Source organism: Bubalus bubalis, chromosome 1, assembly GCF_019923935.1.
Source record: "Bubalus bubalis isolate 160015118507 breed Murrah chromosome 1, NDDB_SH_1, whole genome shotgun sequence".
Classification (NCBI taxonomy): domain Eukaryota; kingdom Metazoa; phylum Chordata; class Mammalia; order Artiodactyla; family Bovidae; genus Bubalus; species Bubalus bubalis.
The window spans coordinates 201,071,471-201,096,094 of NC_059157.1; the positions used below are offsets into that span (position 1 = coordinate 201,071,471).

The window sequence follows — 24,624 nt, forward strand, 5'->3', positions numbered from 1 at the left end:
ATAGCGGCTGCATCAATTTATATTCCCATGAACAATGCAAGAGATTTCCCTTTTCCTTCACATTCTCTCCAGCACATATTGCTTGTAGATTTTTTTGATGATGGCCATTCTTACCAGTGTGAGGTGTGCCCATTTTTTAAATTTGTATTTATTTTAATGTTTTTAAATTAAAAAAATTTTTATTGGAATATAGTTGATTCATCATGTTTTATTTCAGGTGTATAGCACAGTAATTAAATTGTACATATACATATATTCACTCTGTTTCAGATTCTTTCTTCATATAGGTTATCCCAGAATAATGAATAGTGTTCCCTATGCTATACAATAGGTCCTTGCTGGTTACCTTTTATTGAGTGGTATTATTATAGAGTATATGTTATTTCCAAGCTCCTGGTTTATGCCTGATCCACATCTTCTCTTTGCTAAACATAAGTTTGTTTTTGATATGTGTAAATCTGTTTTTATTTTATGAATAAATTCATTTCCATAATTAAAAAAATAAGACTTCATATATGCACCCATCTTTTTAAAAATTGTTTGTCTTTTATTAAGTCACAACAGCTTTTGTTTTGCTGGATACTTCTATCAGATATAAGTATTGTGAATCATTTCCCTAATCAGTGGCTTTTCTTTTTATTTTCATAACAGTGTCTTTCAAAATGCAGTTCATTTTTTACAACTGTTTTAAAACTATTTTTCTTATATAGTTGGTGCTTTTTGTAACCTATCTAAGAAGTCTTCTCTAACCCCATGCTAACAAAGATTTTCTCCTTATTACCCTCTAGTAACTTTGTAGATTCAGTTTTTATACTTGTGTCTATGTTGCATTTTGCATGAATTTTAGTGTATGGTCTGAATTAAAGATCAAGGCTCATTTTTTAACCTAAATGGGAAAAGACTCTGATATATGCATATGTATAAATAAATCACTTTACTATATATCTGCCTATAAATCAGCTATACTCCAATATAAAATTTTTAAAAATAAAATAAATACCTACCAGGTAAGAAAAGATACAGCATAGTACTAAAGAATGTGTTACCCATTGGACAATTGCATTCACCTTCCATGCTAGTAAGATCATGTTTAAAATCTCACATACTAGCCTTCAGTTCAGTTCAGTTCAGTTGCTCAGTCATGTCCGACTCTTTGAGACCCCATGGACTGCAGCATGCCAGGCCTCCCTGTCCATCACCAACTCCTGGAGTCCACCCAAACCCATGTCCATTGAGTCAGTGATGCCATCCAACCATCTCATCCTCTGTTGTCCCCTTCTCCTCCTGCCTTCAATCTTTCCCAGCATCACAGTCTTTTCAAATGAATCAGCTGTCTGCATCAGGTGGCCAAAGTATTGTAGTGTCAGCTTCAACATCAGTCTTTCCAATGAACACCCAGGACTGATCTCCTTTAGGATGGACTGGTTGGATCTCCCTGCAGTCCAGCGTTATGCAAACCAAGAAATTCCAGATGTCACAGCTGGGTTTAGAAAAGGAAGAGGAGCCAGGGATCAAATTGCAACATTCTCTGAACTGAAGAGAAAACTAGGGAATTCCAAAAAAAATATCTACCTCTGTTTCATTGACTGTGCCACAGCCTTTCACTTTGTGAATCATAATAAACTGTGGAAAACTATTAAAGAGAGGGGAATTCCAGACCATCTTACCTGTCTCTTGAGAAACCTGTATGCAGGTCAAGAAGCAACAGTCAGAACCCTGTACGGAACAACTGACTGGTTCAAGATTGAGAAAGGAGGACAACAGGGCTGTCTGCTGCCGCCCTGTTTGTTTAATCTGTAGGCTGAGCACATCATGAGAAATGCCAGGCTGGATGAGTTACAAGCTGGAATTAAGATAGGCAGGAGAAACATCAACAACCTCAGGTAGGCAGATGATACCACTCTAAAGGCAGAAAGCAAAGAGGAACTAAAGAGCCTCTTGATGAGGGTGAAGGAAGAGAGTGAAAGAGCCAACTTAAAACTAAATATTAAATAAACTAAGATCATGGCCTCCGGCCCCATTACTTCATGGCAAATAGAAGGGGAAAAGGTGGAAGTAGTGACAGATTTCCTCTTCTTGGGCTTCGAAATCACTGCAGATGGTGACTGCAGCCATGAAACCAGATGATTGCTTGTTGGCAGGAAATAGATGATAAACCTAGACCGTGTTACAAGCAGAGGCACTACTCTGCTGACAAAGGTGATATAGTCAAGGCTACGGTCTTCCCAGTGGTCACATAGGGAGACCTGGACCAGTGAGAGCTGGACCATAAAGAAGGCAGAGCATGGAAGAATTGATGCTTTTGAACTGTGGTGCTGGAGAAGACTCCTAAGAGTCCCTTGGACTGCAAGACCAAACCAGTCAGTCTTAAGGGAAATCAACCCTGTATACTCATTGGAAGGACTGATGCTGAAGCTGAAGCTCCAATCTTTTGTCCACCTGATGCAAAGAACTGACGTGCTGGAAAAGACCCTGATCCTGGGAAAGATTGAAGGCAGAAGGAGAAGAGGGCATTAGAGGGTAAGATGGCTGGATGGCATCACCAATGCAATGGATATGAACTTGGGCAAACTTCAGGAGATGGCAAAGGACAGGGAGGCCTGGAGTGCTGCAGTCTGTGGGGCTGCAAAGAGTTGGACACGACTAGGAGAATGAACAACAACAAGAAGAAGAAAAGATAGAGCTTGGAGGCCCAGAGGAGCTGCAGGTCCTCAAAGATCTTGCTTTATGAGCTTGGCACATGATAGAGCATCATGTGTTATGTTTTCAAAGATAGTTATTTCCTGTGATTGTCCTACTAGGACCCACTTATAACAGTTTGAAGTTAAATCCTTATGAGACCACAGTCATAGAGGTTATAAAATCAGAATGTGTAATTTCAAAGGCTGCTGCTTCCAAATCGTGCTTAAAGAAGTAAAGTTTAAAAATAAAATAAAATAAAAAGAAGTACTTTTATGATTGGTTTACATGATTGTACAGCACAATACAACACTGGAAAGCAATTTTCTCTCAATTAAAAATAAAAAACTTTTAAAAAGAAAGAGGGAGATTCTATCTGCTTCTGCAACTTCTCTGAATGTCTTCCACCAGTAAACTCTGTATCTGAATGGAATGGTGGTGCAACAAATAAATAAAAATACAAAAAAAAAAAAAGAAGAAGTTAAGAAGAAGCAACTCTTAGCAAGTTGAGGGCTGAGAAAATCCAGCCAGAAAGAACCTCTGTGCTTGGGCAGGGAGGGGACACACACTTGGGAGTGAAGGTAAAGCACCAAAGAAGCATCTCTGACTCAGCAGCTCTCTTCACGGTCTTTCCTCTGGCATGTATCACTTCTCCCCTCCTTCAGGAAGGTGAGTGAGTGGAGGGTGAAGAAGGCCCACCAGTCTGAAGCACCTGGGACTTCTGCACAGGCTCCCTCTGGGGCTGGTTAGACTCTGCCAAAGAGCAGATCAGTACATGATGGGCAAGGTCTCCCAAGTGAGAGAGCAGGGCCGTGCTTACCCTCGCACTCCTAAGACACCAAGTAGTGCAAGCTGGACACTCGGCTAAAACTCAGTGAAAATTTCAGGCAAATGACGGGAGAGAGAGAAAACCATTTGACTCGCTGACTTGATTTTATGGAATAATGGCCTTGAAGAGTCAAAGAAGTGGGCAGGAATTTAAAGCTACTTTATTTTCCATGATAGGTTATTACAAGATATTGAATATGATTCCCTGTACTCTGCAGTAAATCCTATCTGAAATAGAGAGATAGACAGGTAGAAAACCGAATTACTTTGCTGTACACCTGAAACAACACAATATTGTACATTAGGTATACTTCAATAAAAAATAGTTTATTGTATCTTTTAACTTAAAAAAATAAAAGGCATATCTAGTTGTTTCTGTATTATTAGTTTAAAGGATTTTACTTCCCCTATTGAAACATTTTGGTATCTTTATTTAAATTCGGTTAACTCTATATAAAGGGAATTATTTCTGCACTCTCTATTCTGTTGTCTTGGTTTATATGTCTGTCTTTGCATGAATAATGTGTGGAATTGACTCAGTGATCTCTTTGGAGGTGGCATGGATGATGGTCTATAGTCATATGCTGGGTTCCATTTAAAAGCCTCGGAATAACTAAGATCTGAAAGCCCTTGAACAGCTAATGTGAAAGAACCCCCACAAACATAAAAATACATTTGGAGGGGGGGAACATAGCTTCAGTTCTGTTCAGTCGCTCAATCATGTCCGACTCTTTGCGACCCCATGAACCGCAGCATACAGATAACTCTTTGCGACCCCATGAACCGCAGATAACAGATACAACTTAGCAACTAAAACAACAAAATAAGCCACCCTGACTCACTTCTATTAAAGGCCTGTATTTAATACTGGAAGAAACTTCAACCACATGTGTTCTAGCATTTCTCACACTGGGGTTTACATAGCCTAAGCAATATTTATTTCCCAATAATAAGGCTTTAGTATTAGATATTTAATATTGTATAAAACCTTTTTCAAAACATAAATTATTTGAAGAAAATAAACAATTTTAGTAACTTACTGAAATGGGAAATTTTTTCTGATGTGTATTTTTGTAGATAATTATTAAAATGATTTTGGTACAGTCTGAAATTATCACAAGCAACTCAGCGTGTCATAATCTGAGAAGTACTAGAGCCTATAAAACAACTAAAGGTCCTCTAGGGAGATTTCCACAGAAAAATGAGCAGTATCTCATCAAGTCAATATGCTTCATTTTCAGGAACAAATGAAAATTTCAAGTATTTATGATATGGCTTTTGGGTCTTAAGTACTTAAGTAAGGATAGGGTTCAAGTCTCCTTATGCTACATATATTGTTTTATCAACTATTCAGTTCAGTTCAGTCACTCAGTCATGTCCAACTCTTTGCAACCCCATGTACTGCAGCACACCAGGCCTCCCTGTCCATCACTAATTCCCAGAGTCCACCCAAACCCATGTCCATTGAGTTGGTGATGCCATTCAACCATCTCATCCTCTGTTGTCCCCTCCTCCTCCTGCCCTCAATCTTTCCCAGCCTCAGGGTCTTTTCAAATGAGTCAGCTCTCTGCATCAGGTGGCCAAAGTATTGGAGTTTCAGCTCAACATCAGTCCTTCCAATGAACACCCAGGACTGATCTCCCCTAGGATGGACTGGTTAGATCACATCGCAGTCCAAGGGACTCTCAAGAGTCTTCTCCAACACCAGAATTCAAAAGCATCAATTCTTCACTGCTCAGCTTTCTTTACAGTCCAACTCTCACATCCATACATGACCACTGGAAAAACCACAGCCTTGACTAGACGGACCTTTGTTGACAAAGTAATGTCTCTGTTTTTTAATATGCTGTCTAGGTTGGTCATAACTTTCCTTCCAAGGAGTAAGCGTCTTTTAATTTCCAATCACCATCTGCAGTAATTTTGGAGCCCCCCAAAATAAAGTCTGACACTGTTTCCATTGTTTCCCCATCTATTTGCCATGAAGTGATGGGACCGGATGCCACGATCTTAGTTTTCTGAATGTTGAGCTTTAAGCCAACTTTTTCACGCTCCTCTTTCACTTTCATCAAGAGGCTCTTTAGTATCTCTTGGCTTTCTGCCATAAGGGTGGTGTCATCTGCATCTCTGAGGTTATTGATAGTTCTCCCGGCAATCTTGATTCCAGCTTGTGCTTCTTCCAGCCCAGCGTTTCTCATGATGTACTCTGCATAGAAGTTAAATAAGCAGGGTGACAATATACAGCCTTGACGGACTCCTTTTCCTATTTGGAACCAGTCTGTTGTTCCATGTCCAGTTCTAACTGTTGCTTCCTGACCTGCATATAGGCTTCTCAAGAGACAGGTCAGGTGGTCTGGTATTCCCATCTCTTTCAGAATTTTCCACAGTTTATTGTGATCCACACAGTCAAAGGCTTTGGCATAGTCAATAAAGCAGAAATAGATGTTTTTCTGGAACTCTCTTGTGTTTTTGATGATCCAGCGGATGTTGGCAATTTGATCTCTGGTTCTTCTGCCTTTTCTAAAACCAGCTTGAACATCTGAAAGTTCACGGTTCACATATTGCTGAAGCCTGGCTTGGAGAATTTTGAGCATTACTTTACTAGAGTCAACTATACCTCTGTGTTAAAAGTACCTTTTTCTCTTTGTTTACTTTTTGAAACATATATTCAAATTGTTATTACCACAGTTTTTATGAGTGTGGAACCATTATCCACATTAATATAATTATGCAGAAAGAGGCCAATTAATAAGTCAAATTGTGCTTTTGAATTTTGTAAATTCATAATGCATGGAGCCCTTAAAATTTTGGTTTGTTTAAATTATGTCTCAGGAAGCAACCAAATAAAGTTGAAATTTTATAAATTTCATTTTCATGATTAACCTTGACTATCTAGTTTTTAATAGAATTTCTGGGTTTTCCTGAGTGCAATCGATATGGTTGAATACAATTTGTCCTTTGAATATAATAACACACTATACATTAATTTTGAAAAAACAGTAAACCTCTAGAAGGGTCTAATCCTTAGGAAAAATAGGGACTAGAGGTGATTTTAGCTCCTCCCCCAGACTCTTCTCCATGTACCTAAATAAGCATTTGAAAGCAATTGAAACTGTTAGATGGCCCTGTTTTGTTGCCTTTGGCAGAAAGAATGAGTAAGCTTACAAAGAGCTATCTAGGGAAGTGTTTGTTGAAACTTGAACTTGATGTAAAGAAGCTGCAGCGTGGGCTTGTTGGTCGATAAAAATACTCCTCATTTCCAAAATTCAAATAAAGCTACACTTCTGGACAACACTTCAGAAACAGCACGTGGAGCAAAGCCTGGTCAGGGCGTGCTTGAGTTCATTCATTCTCTCCCTCCCTCACTCACTGTGGGGGTAACCACAGTCTCCAGGGTTCCTGAGTCACTTTATGAATCATTTCTGTTCTGAATCATTTCATGCACCAAGCACAGCTGTGATATTGATACTGATTATTTTTTTTAATAAGTTAAAATATATTAAATTTTGCAAAGGCAGACTTTGTTTGAATGAGGTGTCCTGGTGACATATCTGTCTGCTGCTGAAGGAGAGCAGTAATGCTAAGGAGCTGCTGTGGTCAGGGGCAGAGTTGAGACCGGTGTAAGTCCTGTGGGGGAAGCCAGATCTCATCCAAAAGAAAATCAGCTGAAAGGACCAGGACACCGATTCTTCACACAATTAAGAGGAGACATCCTCACAACTGTTGGAGTTAAGTACTACGGTTTTTCGATACCATCAAGGAAAATACAGTTGTTCCTTACCACCTGTTGGGAAAACACAGATAAATATGCTTACTGGCAAACAACTGACAGATGACTCGGTGGTCAGCTGGACAGCCATGCCCTGTGTGACCCGACACACGAGTTTCTTGCCTCCACCACATACACTCCACTGTTCTGTTTTTTAAAAAAGCCAAGTCCAGTGTCTGTATCAGGTGCAGGGCCTCTGAGTCACCTGAACTTCGTTAAGCTAAGCAATACCTTCTGAGCTTCCCTGGTGTCTCAGATGGTAAAGAATCTGCCAGTAATGCAGGAGATTCGGGTTCAATTCGGGAAGAGAATAGCAACCCACTCCAGTACTCTTGCCTGGAAAATCCCATGGATGGAGGATCCTGGTTGGCTACAGTTCATGGGGTCACAAAGAGTTGGACACAACTGAGTGACTTCACTTTCATTTTTCAACGTGCATTTAGAAGTTACTGAACTTTTTGTTCTTATTAAAGATCATGTGATGTGCATGATAGTTTACTGAACTTTCCCTCTATTTTCTCTCAGATCAGCAATTTAAAATGAAATTATTCCTCAAAGTAGCCTGGAAGTTTTTTTCCTAATATTTGTTAGAATATAAAATATTCTCAAAGTGCTGTGCCTTCTCAATTCCCATGATCCCTACTATGGCATATCTGAGCCTTCACATTCCCTGAGGCAGAGTCTGCATGCCCTCGGCCTCTACAAACAGTCCCCATAACTATTTGTCATCCTTTACATGTTCTGCATTTATTAGGCAACAGATACACACTGTCTCAGTACTTTGCTAACCAGTAAGGAACCCAAAGAGTAAGACTGACAGATAAAAAGTCAAGGCTGAATCACAAGTTTTACAATAATTACAGACAGTTTTATAAACTGCTATTGTGGGTGTTTTTTCAACTCACTTGTTTTGTTACAGTCTCTGCTTCAAGTTTTCTTCTTGAGTTCTGCTAACTTTAAGGCAGCCTGGATGCATATTCCCAGGAGAAGAGCCAAAAGTAGCGGACACAACTTTGAAAATTAAAAAAATCCCTTTATTAAAAAAAAAAGTTGCACTTTAATATGAAAATACTTTCTGAAAGATGTGCCTTGTTTATCCTATGGCTTTAGAAATAACTTTACCACATACCATGAATCATCAGAGGCACATATACTCCAGCTTGAGGAGCTTTAAAGGTGATCTACAAAAGAAGAACTGCCATGAATATTTTATCAGAAGAGTTAGAACTCAAAAGAAAAGGAGGAAGTTAATCTTCCATCACTACATTAGGACTGGAGCATCAAAGGTACCACCTTAACAGTTTGGGAAAAATAATATATATATATATTGATCCAAGAAAGAGCAGAGATACAAAGGAAAAGTCACAAGGACACTCTGCTGGGACCATTTAGATTCCAGTGTCCTCTTTCGGGTTGCTTATCTGACCTTGGGCAAGTCTCCGCCTTTCTTAGTGTGCTGTTCTCCCTCTGCTAGAGTACTTGTACCATCTCTACCATCTTCTCTAGTTTTTCCATCCTATGATTTAAAAATGCCCTGAATTTATTGTCACTTTATAGCACTCCACTTTGAACTAATGAACACAGTAGAGTGGCAAAGATCCCTAAGTGCCAAGCTCGCCACCAAAAATAGCTTCAGTAATGTAATTCTAAAATGTTTGGCTGCCTGCAACTTTGAGGCTGCCACAAAAGGAAGAAACGAACCTTCATTGAGCTACTACAACGCGCGAGTCATCGCATACTCCACAATGGGAAGGAAATGGCTGCACTTTGCTCCTTACAGTCTATTTAGAACCAAAGTGGAATTACAGAAGAAACATTCCAAAACTGGGTAACAGCAACGGAAAAAACCAAATCTTGAAATTTAAAGTGATAGCGAACATGAGAAAGAATTAATGTTAGAAGTCTTTTGGACAAGGCCAGTTTTTCACCTGAATTTTGGGGAAAATGATAACTAAGTTATAAAAAGCAGGAAGGGAAAGTAGATGTTGGAAAAGTAACAAAAATGCACTTGAATTTGCAGCATAAGAATTTTTAATTAAGTAGTAGAATGAAGAAATTGGCAACATGGAGGCCATAGTTTAGCTCCTTAAGTGAGTCCACACGAAGTAAATAACACTCTCTAGTCAGAGGACATAAATCTATATTGAAAATCTAAAACCAACCAAACAAACAAAAACACATAAGTTCAAGCCAAGGACCACAAAAGATAGAAAGCATCCAAAGCACAGCAGTAGCTCCTAAGGTATCTCTGATTTAGCAGAAAACTCAAAGCGCCCAGACCGTGAAAGGTAATAAAGCTAAACTTTATAAGAAATCAAGACATCAAAATAAGACCTGTCTTGATATTTTACGAGACGTTTCCAAATAAAGAGTTTGAGTAACGAGACGACAACTCAGAAAAGAGAGAGATCGGTAACCCAGCACCATGAGATGAAAAAAGAAGTGAGCAGCGTGATGTCTGACCACCAGGAACTTATAATTTTCAAGCAGCTACTTCACCAACACTTAGAAATGCTCCACCCCTCCCTTCCTCCTCAATACCCTTTTATTCCTATTTTCTGTTAGCTGAGTGATGACGGCATTGCCATTTACATCAGCAGTGAGCATCTATTCTCATCTTCTGCTAAAACATTGGGTTTAAAAACATACAAAGGAGCAGCAGGAGACTTGAAAAAGACCAGCTTTATATATATGTATAAATTTATTTTTCTTTTTTATTCTGTGAAAGTCTAAAAATGGAAATCAGGGTAGAATCTAGGGAAGAGAAGGAGGGTGTAAGAGTCACTCTCACATCTTTAATGCACTAGGCAAGACTGAATTGTCTTTATCTGTATATGAGCAAAAGGATACGGTTCTTCTTTCAAGTTCTCAGGGGCAGCAAGGATCGTTGCCAGGGTTGGATTTTCAAGTGGAGAAAGATGATTCCTAAGCTTATTTTGAAGCTGTCTACCTGAACATGGACTGTATTATTTAAGCAGGAAGGAAACTTGGAGATCCAAAGCTATTCTTTCTTCTTTTTCTCTATGTGAATCCCAAAGGTAGGAAATGTTGTGTTCAAAATCACAAACTAGATGAAGATGAGCTTCAGGTGACACTTGAATTTTCAATGCTTAATACTTTGCTATTTCAATAAAATCAAGTGACAGATTTTTTCCTTGAAATTTAATTCTAGGCAAGATTTTGATCTCACCCAAATGACTGATGTTTACAATCAATGGGCCTTGGTTTGGCCTTGTCTTAAGACAGAGTATAATGCTCAGATGAATATACCATATTTATTGCCTGCCAAATTGTCCCTTCCTTTACATGACTTCTGATTTTTAATGTTGATTTTTCAGTGTAATTTGTACTTTATCATAAAATAGTGATATAAAAAATCTGCAAAATATGTCAGACTGGAAAGAAAAAACTTTCTATCTCATCACTCCTGTTAACTTTATTTGAACAACATTTCCGTATATTTTTTTAACTATTAGTATAAATGGCCTTGAAATAGTTTAAGAAGTAGGAACAGCTCCCTTTATGAATATGTTTCAGTTCAGTTCAATCACTCAGTCATGTCAGACTCTCTGTAACCCCATGGACTACAGCATGCCAGGCCTCTCTGTCCATCACCAACTCCTGGAGCTTGCTCAAACTCACTTCCATGTAGTCGGTGATGCCATCCAACTATCTCATCCTCTGTTGTCTCCTCCCACATTCAATCTTTCCTAGCATCAGGGTCTTTTCCAATCACTCAGTTCTTCCCATCAAGTGGCCAAAGTACTGGTGTTTCAGCTTCAGCATCAGTCCTTCCAACAAGTATTCAGGATTGATTGCCTTCAGGATGTACTGGTTGGATCTCCTTGCAGTCCAAGGGACTCTCATGAGCCTTCTCCAACACCACAGTTCAAAAGCATCTATTTGAGAGAGAGAACAAGATGGTGGATGATTAGGTGGACGTGGAGTGCCTCTCTCTCTCTCTCTCTGTGGATACATCAGGAGCACACCCTCAGACACAGAAGTGCATGCAGAACACCAGCTGAGAGCGGACAGGGGGACCTGACCAGCGGAAAAGAAAATAAGGAACCACGCAAAACTTGGTAGGATGAAGGAGCTAGGGGAAAAACAGTAGAGTTGGTAGGACTGGACCTGCCCTTGGCAGGTAGGGGAACTGAAGCAGGGGTCTGATCCCCACATGGGGGCAATTGTCTGAGTCAGAGGAGAAACATTTAAGGCTGAGAGTGAAACAGCTGAGCTGTGGCAGCCTAAATAGAAGGAGAATCAGACAGTCCTTGTTGCAGCCATACATACCCTGGACAGGGACACAGGTCCCCTAGAAGGGGCAGTGGCTGGGAACTGAAGTTTAGGGGCTGTGAAGCAGTTCCAGGGTGAAGGCTACAGAGAAAGACTGGCCAAAGAGGCCTTCTGATCACCAGCTACAAGAGGCTCGGAAAAAAGACTCTGATAGGGACATAACCCCTGCAGTGGAGGCAGTCCATGTCCCTGCACACTTGGTGCCACCAGGGTCCCCACAAGCCAAGCTGCTGTGCCAGCTTCACGCTCCACCCTCACAGGGGCAGAACTGCCACAGGCAAAAGAAGTCCTGCGTCTGGGCACGGAGGGTCCCTTCGGGCGTGTCCAACTCTTTGCGACCCCGTGGCCTGTGGCCTGCCAGTCTTCTGTCAGGGAGGGGTTCTCCGGGAAAGAACACTGGAGCGTGTTGGCCAGTACTGTGGCCACGCCCTTCTAGAGCCCTGTGTTTCCCGCTGCCCCAGCCGCCAACTCCCCTGAGTCCCTGGTGCTGCCAGAGCCCCCGTGGCCCCAGCAGCTGCCCCGCCTCCACACCTGGCCCTCACGGGGGCAAACCCAAGTCCTCCAGGGCAGCCTCAGGAGCAAACCCCAGTGGATGACCCAGATGCAGAGGTGGAAATAAAACCACAGCTGAAACCCAGGGGCAGTGTGACTAAAAAGAAGAGGCAGTGAAATGCTACACAAATGAAGGAACAAACTAGAAACACAGAAGTCCAAATAAATGAAGAGGAAATAGGCAAACCTGAAAAAAACCTGAAAAATAATTCAGAATAATGATAGTAAAGATGATTAAAAAAAAAAAAACCTTGAAAACAGAATGGAGAAAATGTAAGAATCAATTCATAAAGACCTAGAAGCATGAAAGAATAAACATATAGAGACAAACAACACAATTACTGAAATTAAAAATACTCTAGAAGTAATCAATAGCAGATTATCTGAAGCAGAAGAATGAATCAGTAAGCTGGAAGATAAACTGGTAGAAGTAACTTCTGAAGAGCAGAATAAAGTAAAAAGAAGGAAAAGAACTGAGGACAGTCTCAGAGACCTCTGGGATAATGTAAAACACACTAACATTCAAATTATAGGGAGTCCCAGAAGAAGAAGAGAAAAAGAAATGGTATGAGAACATTTTTGAAGAGATTATAGTTGAAAATTTCCCTAACATAGAAAAGGAAATAGTCAATCAAGTTCAAGAGGCACAAAGAGTTCCATACAGGATAAACCCAAGGAGACACATACTAATCAAACTAACAAAGACTAAACACAAAGAAAGAATATTAAAAGCAGCAAGAGAGAAGCAACAAGGAACATACAAGGGAAACCCCATATGCTTAACAGCTGATCTTCCAGCAGAAACTCTACAGGCCAGACGGGAACGGGAGGATATATTTAAAGTACTGAAAGGGAAAAATCTACAGCCAAGATTACTGTACCCAGCAAGGATCTCATTCAAATTGATGGAGAAATCAAAAGCTTTTCAGACAAGCTAACGTTAAGAGAATTCAGTAGCGCCAAACCAGCTTTATAACAAATGTTAAAGGAACTTATATAGTCAAGAAATACAACAGAAGAAAAAAGATCTACAAAATCAACCCCAAATAATTAAGAAAATAGCAATAGGAACATATATATTAATAATTAATTTAAATGTAAATGGATTAAATACTCCAACCAAAAGACACAGACTGGCTGAATGGATACAAAACCAAGACCCATATATACTCTGTCTACAAGAAACCAAATAAAGACCTAAAGACACGTATAGACTGAAAGTGAGAGGATGGAAAAATATATTGCATGCAAATGGGAAGTAAAAGAAAGCTGGAGTAGCAATCCTCATATCAGACAAAATAGATCTTAAATAATATTACAAGAGATAAGGAAGGACACTACATAATGATCAAGGGATCAATCCAAGAGCAAGACATAACAATTGTAAATATCTATGCACCCAACATAGGAGCACCTCAATACGTAAGACAAACACTAACAGAGGTAAAAGGAGAAACTGGCAGTAACACAATAATAGTAGGAGACTTTAACACCCCACTTATGCCAATGGACAGATCATCAAAACAGAAAATTAATAAGGAAACACAAGTCTTAGATGATACATTAGATGAGATGGATCTCATTGATATCTGCAGGGCATTCCATCCAAATGCAGAAGAATACACCTTCTCAAGTGCACATGGAACATTCTCCAGGATAGACCACATCTTGGGTCACAAATCAAACCTCAGTAAATTTAAGAAAATTGAAATCATATCAAGCATCTTCTCCAACCACAACGCTATGAGACTAGATACCAATTACAAGAAAAAAATTGTAAGGAACACAAACACATGGAGGTTAAACAACACGTTTCTAAATAACCAACAGGTGACTGAGGAAATCAAAGGGGAAATCAAAAAATTTCTAGAAAAACTGACAATGCAAACAGGACAACTCAAAACCTATGGGATGCGGCAAAAGCAGTTCTGAGAAGGAAGTTTATAGTAGCACAATCCTACCTCAAAAAAACAAGAAAAACATCAAATTGACAACCTAACTTTACACCTAAAACAACTGTAAAAAGAAGAACAACAAAAAACTAAAATTGATAGTAGGAAAGATATCATAAAAATATGAGCAAAAATAAACAAAAAAGAAATGAAAGGAACAATAGTAAGGATGAATAAAACTAAAACCTGGTTCTTTGAGAAGACAGACAAAATTGACAAGCGTTTAGCCAGACACATCAAGAAAAAAAGAGAGAAGAATCAAATCAACAAAATTAGAAATCAAAGAGAGGTTACAACAGACAATGCAGAAATACAAAGGATTATAAGAGACTATTATGAACAACTATATGGCAATAAATAGATAACTTGGAAGAAATGGACAGATTCTTAGAAAAATTCAATCTTCCAAGACTGAACCAGGGAGAAATAGAAATTATGAACAACCCAATTACAAGCACTGAAATTGAAGCTGTGATAAAAAAAAAATATCCCAAAAAACAAAAGCGAGGACTAGATGGCTTCACAGGAGAAATCTATCAAACATCTAGAGAAGAGCTAATGCTTTTCCTTCTAAAACTCTTCCAAAAAATTGCAGAGGAAGAAACACTTTCAAACTCATTCTATGAGACCATCATCACCCTAATACCATAACCAGGCAAAGACAACACAAAAAAAGAAAACTACAGGCCAGTATCCCTGATGAACATAGATGCAAAAGTCCTCAATAAAATTTTGCCAAATAGAATTCAGCAACATATCAAAAAGCTCACACACCATGATCAATTTGGTTTATTCCAGGGATGCAAAGATTCTTCAATATATGCAAATCAATCAATGTGCTACACCATATTAACAAACTGAAAGATAAAAAAAAATTTGATAATCTAAATAGATGCGGAAAAAGCCTTTGACAAAATTCAGCACCCATTTATGATTAAAACTCTTCAAAAAATGGTCATAGAAGGAACCTACCTCAACATGGTAAAGGCCATATATGAGAAGCCTACAGCAAACATTATTCTCAACGGTGAAAAACTGAAAGCACTCCCCCTAAGACCAGGAACAAGACAAGGGTGTCCACTTTCCCCACTATTATTAAATATAGTTCTGGAAGTCCTAGCTACAGCAATCAAAGCAGACAAAGAAATAAAAGGAATCCAGATTGGAAAAGAAGAGGTAAAGCATTCCCTGTTTGCAGATGACATGATACTGTACAAACAAAACCCTAAAGATAGTATCAGAAAATTAATAGAGCGAATCAGTGAATTTAGGGAAGTTGCAAGATACAAAATCAATACACAGAAATCACTTACATTTCTATATACTAACAATGAAAAATCAGAAACAGCAATTAAGGAATCAACCCCATTCACCATTGCAGCAAAAATACCTAGGAATAAACTTACCTAAGGAGACAAAGGAGAAGGCAATGGCACCCCACTCCAGTACTCTTGCCTGGAAAATCCCATGGGCGGAGGAGGCTGGTAGGCTGCAGTCCATGGGGTCACTAAGTCAGACACGACTGAGCAACTTCACTTTCACTTTTCACTTCCATGCTTTGGAGAAGGAAATGGCAACCCACTCCAGTGTTCTTGCCTGGAGAATCCCAGGGACGGGGCAACCTGGTAGGCTGCCGTCTATGGGGTCACACAGAGTCGGACACGACTGAAGCGACTTAGCAGCAGCAAGGAGACAAAATAACTATACACAGAAAATAATAAGACATTTAATTAATAATAATGAAAGAAATCAAAGATGACATAAACAGATGGAGAGATATTCCGTGTTCCAGGGTAGGAAGAGTCAATATTGTGAAAATGACTATACTACCAAATGCAATCTACAGATTCAATGCCATCCCTATCAAATTACCAATGGCATTTTTCACAGAATCAAAACAAAAAATCTTACAACTCATATGGAATCACAAAAGACCCCGAATAGCCAAAGCAGTCTTGAGAAAGAAGAATGGAGCTGGAGAAATCACCCTTCCTGATGTCAGATTATACTACAAAGCTACAGTCATCAAGACAGTACAGTTCTGGCAGAAAAACAGAAATATAGACCAATGGAACAAGATAGAAAGCCCAGAAATAAACCCACACACCTATGGGTCCCTTATTTTTGACAAACGAGGCAAGAATATACAATGGGGCAAAGACAGCCTCTTCAATAAATGGTGCTGGGAAAACTGGACATCTACATGTAAAAGAATGAAATTAGAACAATTCTTACCACCATACACAAAGATAAAGTCAGAATGGATTGAACACCTAAATGTAAGACCAGAAACTATAAAACTCTTAGAAGAGAACATAGGCAGAACACTAGATGACATAAATCAAAGCAAGATCCTCTATGATCCACCTCCTAGAGTAATGGAAATAAAAACAAAAGTAAATAAGTGGGACCTGAGTAAACTTAAAAGCTTTTGCACAGCAAAGGAAACTGTAAGCAAGGTGAAAAGACAACCCTCTGAATGGTGGAAAATAATAGCAAATGAAACAACTGGCCAAGGGTTAATTTCCAAAATATACAAGCAACTCATACAACTCAATAACTGAAAACAACCCAATCAAAAAGTGGGAAAAAGACCTAAACAGACATTTCTTCAAAGAACACATAGAGATGGCTAACAAAGACATGAAAAGGTGCTGAACATTTTTCATTCTTCAGTTCAGTTCAGTTGCTCAGTCGTGTCTGAATCACAGCATGCCAAGCCTCCCTGTCCATCACCAACTCCCGGAGTTCACTCAGATTCATGTCCATCGAGTCAGTGATGCCATCCAGCCATCTCATCCTCTGTCGTCCCCTTCTCCTCTTGCCCCCAATCCCTCCCAGCATCAGAGTCTTTTCCAATAAGTCAACTCTTCTCATGAGGTGGCCAAAGTACTGGAGTTTCAGCTTTAGCATCATTCCTTCCAAAGACATCCCAGGGCTGATCTCCTTCAGAATGGACTGGTTGGATCTCCTTGCAGTCCAAGGGACTCTCAGGAGTCTTCTCCAACACCACACTTCAAAAGCATCAATTCTTCGGTTCTCAGCCTTCTTCACAGTCCAACTCTCACATCCATACATGACCACTGGAAAAACCATAGACTTGACTAGACAGACCTTTGTTGGCAAAGTAATGTCTCTGCTTTTGAATACGCTATCTAGGTTGGTCATAACTTTCCTTCCAAAGAGTAAGCGTCTTTTAATTTCATGGCTCCAATCACCATTTTGGAGCCCCCAAAAAATAAAGTCTGACAGTGTTTCCACTGTTTCCCCATCTATTTGCCATGAAGTGATGGGACCAGATGCCATGATCTTCGTTTTCTGAATGTTGAGCTTTAAGCCAACTTTTTCACTCTCCTCTTTCACCTTCATCAAGACGCTTTTTAGTTCCTCTTCACTTTCTGCCATAAGGGTGGTGTCATCTGCATATCTGAGGTTATTGATGCTGCTGCTGGTAAGTCGCTTCAGTCGTGTCTGACTCTGTGCGACCCCATAGACGGAAGCCCACCAGGCTCCCCTGTCCCTGGGATTCTCCAGGCAAGAGTACTGGAGTGGGGTGCCATTTCCCTCTCCAATGCATGAAAGTGAAAAGTGAAAGTGAAGTCGCTCAGTTGTGTCCGATTCTTCACAACCCCATGGACTGCAGCCTACCAGGCTCCTCCATCCATGGGATTTTCCAGGCAAGAGTACTGGAGTGGGGTGCCATTGCCTTCTCCAGAGGTTATTGATACTCAGTCATAAAAAGGAATGTATTTGAGTCAGTTCTAATGAGGTTGATGAACCTAGAGCCTATTATACAGAGTGAAGTAAATCAGAAATAGAAAGATAAATATCATATTCTAACACATATATATGGAATTTAGAAAAAATGGTACTGAAGAATTTATTTACAGGGCAGCAATGGAGAAACAGACATAGAGAATAGACTTATGGACACGGGGAGAGGGGAGGAGAAGGTGAGATGTATGCAGAGAGTAACATGGAAACTTACATTACCATATGTAAAACAGATACCCAACGGGAATTTGCTGTATGGCTCAGGAAACTCAAACAGGGGCTGTGTATCAACCTAAAGGGGTACGATGGGGAGGGAGGTTCAAACAGAGGGGATATATGTCTACCTGTGGCTGGTTCATGTTGAGTTTTGACAGAAAACAGCAAAGTTCTGTAAAGCAGTTCAGTTCAGTTCATTTCAGTTCAGTTCTTGTTCTGATGGGCAGGGCCATGCTCAGTAAATCCTTAATCCAATTTTTCTGTTGATGAATGCGGCTCTGTTCCCTCCCTGTAGCTTGACCTGAAACCAAACTATGGTGGAGGTAATGAAGATAATGTCAACCTCCTTCAGAAGGAGGAGTGCCCCTGACCCTGCAGCAGTCCAGGGCTTATTTGATAAAATAAATAAGTTTATTAAATGATAGGCTTATTTTATTAAATAAGAATAGTACCACCTTACACTTCATGAATATCCACCCATCTGTTAATATGGATAATTCCTTTAGTTTAATAGGCATCCAACAAATGGAGCCCTCCTTTTTAAAAATCCGCATGTCATAGAGATGGGGATCCTAATGAAGGACAGCACCACCTTGAATTCTTAGTGAATGGTTATAGATTTAATGAATATTCTATAAGTTTAAATTTATGTGACTTAAGGAATATACATTATTATTAAGTACCTGTTTGATAATTTGAACAGAGAAGTTTGGATCACCTACCAAGCCCTCCCTTCATTTCTTGCATGTAAATGAACAATCCAGCAAAATTATGGAAAGCACTCAGAATATTCTTTGAAGTTCAAATTTCTGTGATTTGTAGATCAATAAATCAAAAGTGAACGCCCACATCCAGATCCTACTTTCAGGATATCAATCAACAAGGGGAAGTACAAGAGAAAGTACAAAAGAAATTGTAATGAAAGTCCTACAGTTACTGTTGACTCTTGCTTCAGGGGAGGGCCTGCTTTAGAAAAATTTCACTCACCCATTCATTTATTCCTCATTCATTAAACATTTAGAAATACATCATCTGTGCCAAATAGCCTTAAATAAAACATTGTATAAGCTAATCTCCTTAAGATAAACTTTAAAGAGCTTAGTGTCAGGTATAAGAGACAGAGGAATAAACTGACAGATATCAAACCATGTAATCAGATCAGATCAATCGCTCAGTCCTGTCCAACTCTTTGCGACCCCATGAATTGCAGCATGCCAGGCCTCCCTGTGCATCACCAACTCCTGGAGTTCACTCAGACTCATCTGCCCATCTCTTTCAGAATTTTCCACAGTTTATTGTGATGCACACAGTCAAAGGCTTTGGCATAGTCAATAAAGCAGAAATAGATGTTTTTCTGGAACTCTCTTGCTTTTTCCATGATCCAGCAGATGTTGGCAATTTGATCTCTGGTTCTAAAACCAGCTTGAACATCAGGAAGTTCATGGTTCACATATTGCTGAAGCCTGGCTTGGAGAATTTTGAGCATTACTTTTACTAGCGTGTGAGATGAGTGCAATTGTGCGGTAGTTTGAGCATAGTGAAATGATTAAGATAATAATTAGGATCACTGACTTGTATCCTTTCAACAGGTGTTTCTGTGTCATGATGTGCTGGAGCCCAAGTTAGCCACTAGGAATACAATGGTGAACAGCACTGGATACTGTCCGAATCACCTTTTTCAGTTGCCTCACTTACCCCTCACAATTGCCCTGTGAAATGTACACTATTATCATTCCCGTGATACTCAGAAAAGATAAATAAGTCACCCAGAAATACACAGGTAATACTAGGTCAGATCATATTCAACAACTGATGTACAGCTGTTGTGACATCTGACAGCTCTCTTTTAAGTGGCATCCAAATTCAGCTGGAGTAGAAAGTAGGTTTAGATATGGTGGTCATGCCCAGGAAGTTTGGGACGCACCTTCCAGTAACTGAGGATAATATAATCAAAGTCACACCCTCTAGAAGGCCACTCTACATTTTGGAAACTTCTAAGAATTTGGGACTCTTTGAACATAACATGTGAAGATGATAATAAATGTGTTTTGAGAGCTGAGCTGAGCTCAAACAAAGACCTTTGACTTTATTTCATAGGTAGCAAGATAAGTGACATGATCACATTTACCTTTTGCTGGGTCATGTCAGCCTGGAGTGCAGAGAAAGGATTCAGGAAGAAAAAACTTCAGGTCAGGAGAGCATTGCAGGGGTTTCCACAAGGGGTGCTGTGCTGTGCTCAGTCACTCAGTCATGTCTGATGCTTGTGACCCCATGGACTGTAGCCCGCCAGGTTCCTCTGTCCATGGGGATTCTCCAGGCAAGAATACTGGAGTGGGTTGCCATGCCCTCCTCCAAGGGATCTTCCTGACCCAGGGATTGAACCCAGGTCTCCAGCATTGCAGGCAGATTCTTTAACATCTGAGCCAATAGGGAAGCCCCCCCACAAGGGATGGCAGAGCCCTAAAGTAGGGCATGGATTGGATGGAAAAGTTAGAGATTCTTCAGAATATAGTTAGGATCCCAAGTAAGGGGTTAAGGATCTGAAGGATGTTGGGAATAAGGTATAAGAAGGATGCCTTTCTAGAGTCTCACATAGATTAGCTGACAGGAAGGATAAGAGTTCACGTGGGAGGAACATTCAAGGGGTGAAATAAAGCTTGACACTGTTTGACACCCCAGTTTGACACTGTTAGTCAGAAGCTCAGAGGACAGTCTTGGGCTTCAGCTAAAGATATGGAAGGTATCCTCCTAGAACATATATTTAAAGTATGACAAGAATTGAGATGTAGAAGTTTAGTGGTCCAGTTCATGGAATCTTGACGAACACTAGGAATGGGTGAAGGAAGAGAGTCTTTTGAAGAATACTGATCGTTTAGCAGGGAAGCATCTTTTTGTCCAAGAAAAGAATGCTTGCTGTCTTAGAAACTTATGAAGTAGGGAGTTTTAAGAAGGAATTTGTTGACAAAATCAAATGCAGCAAAAAAAAAAAAAAAAAATCAGGGATATAAGGATGAAAAATGGGCATTAGTTTAAAAAAGCAGGTCATTGATGACTTCAAAAGAGAGTAGAATGGTTGAAGATGAATCCAGTTTATAGAGGGTTGAGGAGGGAATAAGGAAGTAAGAGAGCAGTCCTGCTGGTTATAGACTAATTTTCAGGAAACCTGCTAAGAAGGAAATGCAAGGATTGACGAGATCAAGGGAGGCTATTTCTTAGAATCAGAGAGTCTGGATTATCAGAAGGAGCCAGTAGGGAGGGAAAACAAAGATATAAGAAAGTCTTGAGAAAGAGCAAGATTCTAGACTATGGAAAAAGTATAGGTGGCCATATGATGCTACGGACAAGAACACATAATACCCTGGCAGCAAAGAAAAGATGGTGGAATGGATGCAGGTATAAATTCACTGGCAGATGAGAGAGCAGGAAATGGAGGGTGTTCATCGTGAAGGTCTGATGAGACTGGGTGGCAGCCTTTGCTGTAGGAGGCCTGAGCAGAGTGTTGGAGAGTCGAAGTAGACACTGAGGGGCACAGAACATCTTCAAGGCAAGGGAGAGATGAGGCTATAATACATGAATAAAGCCAATATTAACTCCAGGCTCACTTCCTGCCCTCCCAAAGAGGCTCACATTCATTGAATGGCAAAAAGATATGGGTTGTATTCTTGGCCATGTGACTTGGCAACTTGGCAAGATTTACTCTAGTTGAGGATGCTATTGCTGTGCTAAGTCACTTCAGTTCAGTTCAGTTCAGTTCAGTCGCTCAGTCGTGTCCGACCCTTTGCGACTTCAGTCGTGTCCAAATCTTTGTGACAATTCGGACTGCAGCCCACCAGGCTTATCTGTCCATGGGATTCTCCAGGCAAGAATACTGGAGTGGATTGCCATGCTCTCCTCCAGGGGATTGTCCTGGCCCAGGGGTCGATCCTGTCTCTTGTATTGCAGGCAGAATTTTTTTTACCATTTGAGCCACTAGGGAAGCCTCTACATAAGCATCACACAGTATTTCCTCAGCTGTGTCTGGCTTCAGCTTTGTTTTGGTTACTCCACGTTTATGGCAGGCTCATGCCTATACCTACAGGGCAAGTGTTAAGGTTTCAGTGGGAGCGATGTTGAAGGTGACCTTTGGGTTGAGTTCAGTTGGTGAGGAAAGTTGTAAGGTGGTCATCTGAGATACAGGTAACACACTGTTAAAAGAGGAGGCCTGAAGGAGAGCAGTTCATTCTGGAAACTGAACACAATTCAGCATGGATCCGGGGCAGGATGATGCAGCCTCTAGACCACCACGTGTGCTGGCAGATGAGGCTGCAGGTCTGTGCAGAGGTCAGCGGCAGATAATTGCCCCCCATAGGAGAGGGGATGAAATTATGCTTGTCTTCTAAAATATAGGGGTTTTAAGGAGGGGACCATATGATTAATTCTTATTATAGAAAAACTTTATGCTAGCTGCAGAACAAAGGATCAAATAAAGAAAAATAGTTTTTATGCAGGATGACCAGCTGGGGAAATCATCCTAGTGAAAAACTCTGACTATATCAACCAGGAGGCCGACAGGAGAAAATGCAGAAACGATTTCGCAGATGCGATGGCTCAAAGGCAGAGATGAGTGGTAGATGACTGGGCTGTAGGAGAGGATGCTTTAGATTGGTTTTCGGATTGCAGTTGGGCTAATGGTGAATCAGAGCTGAAGAGGGGAAAGACAAAGGAAAAGTAGACGCTGGAGGAAGGCAGTGGGAAATAAATGACGCTTTTTTCTTTTTCTGTTTAAGATTCATTGTCAGCAGTAGACTCTAGCAAATATGCTCATGGGTCTCTCTTCTCAGGAAACCTCCCACCCTGATGTGTCCAGGTCAGTTCAGATCCCTTGAGAAGCAGACACTAAGACAGGGTTAGATGTGCAAGGCAGGGAGGGTCTTCAGACGGTGATGCAAAGTTGATACCCCTGAAAGAACAGGAAGGCAGGATGATGGGTAGGAAGTAGGATACATAATTGAGTGTCCACCAAGATATGAGGGATCCCGGAGCAAAGGTTACCTGTTAGGAGAGTCCCACATTGGGCACCGTTGGCCAAGCTGTAATTCTTGCATACTGTTGGCCATTGGCACGTAGTAGTCCTGAGTGAGCCTGGCTCAGCGTGGAGAGAGTGGCCGATCCTAGCATAAGAGCTAGATGCTGTCACCAGTGACGGTCCTCCCAGCAGACGCTCTAAAGAGGGCACCCGACTGGCACACTTCCTGGCACCAAATATCTGCCCAGAGCTCCTTTTCTTCCAACACCATGCTTGGATTGCTTTCTCTGTTTTCTTACATTCTGTATTTGTCTATTTGACATCCATTCATCACAGGGCCAATGATATTGACCATATTTTCTTACTTTCTGTATTCTTGATGCTCTGATACTTGGGGGCCTTACAAACTCTAGGGAGACTGCCCTTCCCAGGGCTCAGTTCAGTTCAGTTCAGTCGCTCAGTCGTGTCCGACTCTTTGCGATCCCATGGATCACAGCACTCCAGGCCTCCCTGTCCATCACCAACTCCCAGAGCTTGCTCAAACTCATGTCCATCAAGTGGGTGATGCCATCCAACCATCTCATCCTCTGTCGTCCCCGTCTCATCCTGCCTTCCATCTTTCCCAGCATCAGGGTCTTTTCAAATGAGTCAGCTCTTCACATCAGGTGGCCAAAGTATTGGAGTTTCAGCTTCAGCACCAGTCCTTCCAATGAATATTCAGGACTGATTTCCTTTAGGATGGACTGGTTGGATCTCCTTGCAGTCCAAGGGACTCTCAAGAGTCTTCTCCAACACCACAGTTCAAAGCATCAGTTCTTCGGTGTTCAAGCTTTCTTTGTGGTCCAAGTCTCACATCCATACATGACTACTGGAAAAACCATAGCTTAGACTAGACGGACCTTTGTTGGCAAAGTAATGTCTCTGCTTTTCAATATGCTGTCTAGGTTGGTCATAACTTTTCTTCCAAGGAGCAAGAGTCTTTTAATTTCATGGCTGCAGTCACCATGTGCAGTGGTTTTGGAGCCCCCCAAAATAAAATCAGCCACTGTTTCTGCTGTTTCTCCATCTATTTGCCATGAAGTGATGGGACTAGATGCCATGAGCTTAGTTTTCTGAACAATGAGTTTTGAGCCAACTTTTTCACTCTCCTCTTTCACTTTCATCAAGAGGCTTTTTAGTTCCTCTTCACTTTCTGCCATAAGGGTGGTGTCATCTGCATCTCTGAGGTTATTGATATTTCTCCTGGCAATCTTGATTCCAGCTTGTGCTTCTTCCAGTCCAGTGTTTCTCATGATGTACTCTGCATAGAAGTTAAATAAGCAGGGTGACAATATACAGCCTTGACGTACTCCTTTTCCTATTTTGAACCATTCTGTTGTTCCATGTCCAGTTCTAACTGTTGCTTCCTGATCTGCATACAGATTTCTCAGGAGGCAGGTCAGGTGGACTGGTATTCCCATCTCTTTCAGGATTTTCCACAGTTTATTGTGATCCACACAGTCAAAGGCTTTGGCATAGTCAATAAAGCAGAAATAGGTGTTTTTCTGGAACTCTCT

The 24,624-nt window shown here is 40.6% G+C and overlaps 1 long non-coding RNA gene across 1 annotated transcript; it reads right to left on the minus strand.

Annotated features, from left to right (window-relative positions):
- Nucleotides 1–7,008: 7,008 nt before the first annotated feature.
- On the minus strand, nt 7,009–8,557 carry LOC123466150. Its single transcript, XR_006641392.1, has 3 exons — nt 8,403–8,557; nt 8,179–8,305; nt 7,009–7,288 (listed from the first exon to the last, which is right to left on the minus strand). It is a non-coding gene; the product is annotated as an uncharacterized LOC123466150 (long non-coding RNA).
- Nucleotides 8,558–24,624: the final 16,067 nt, after the last annotated feature.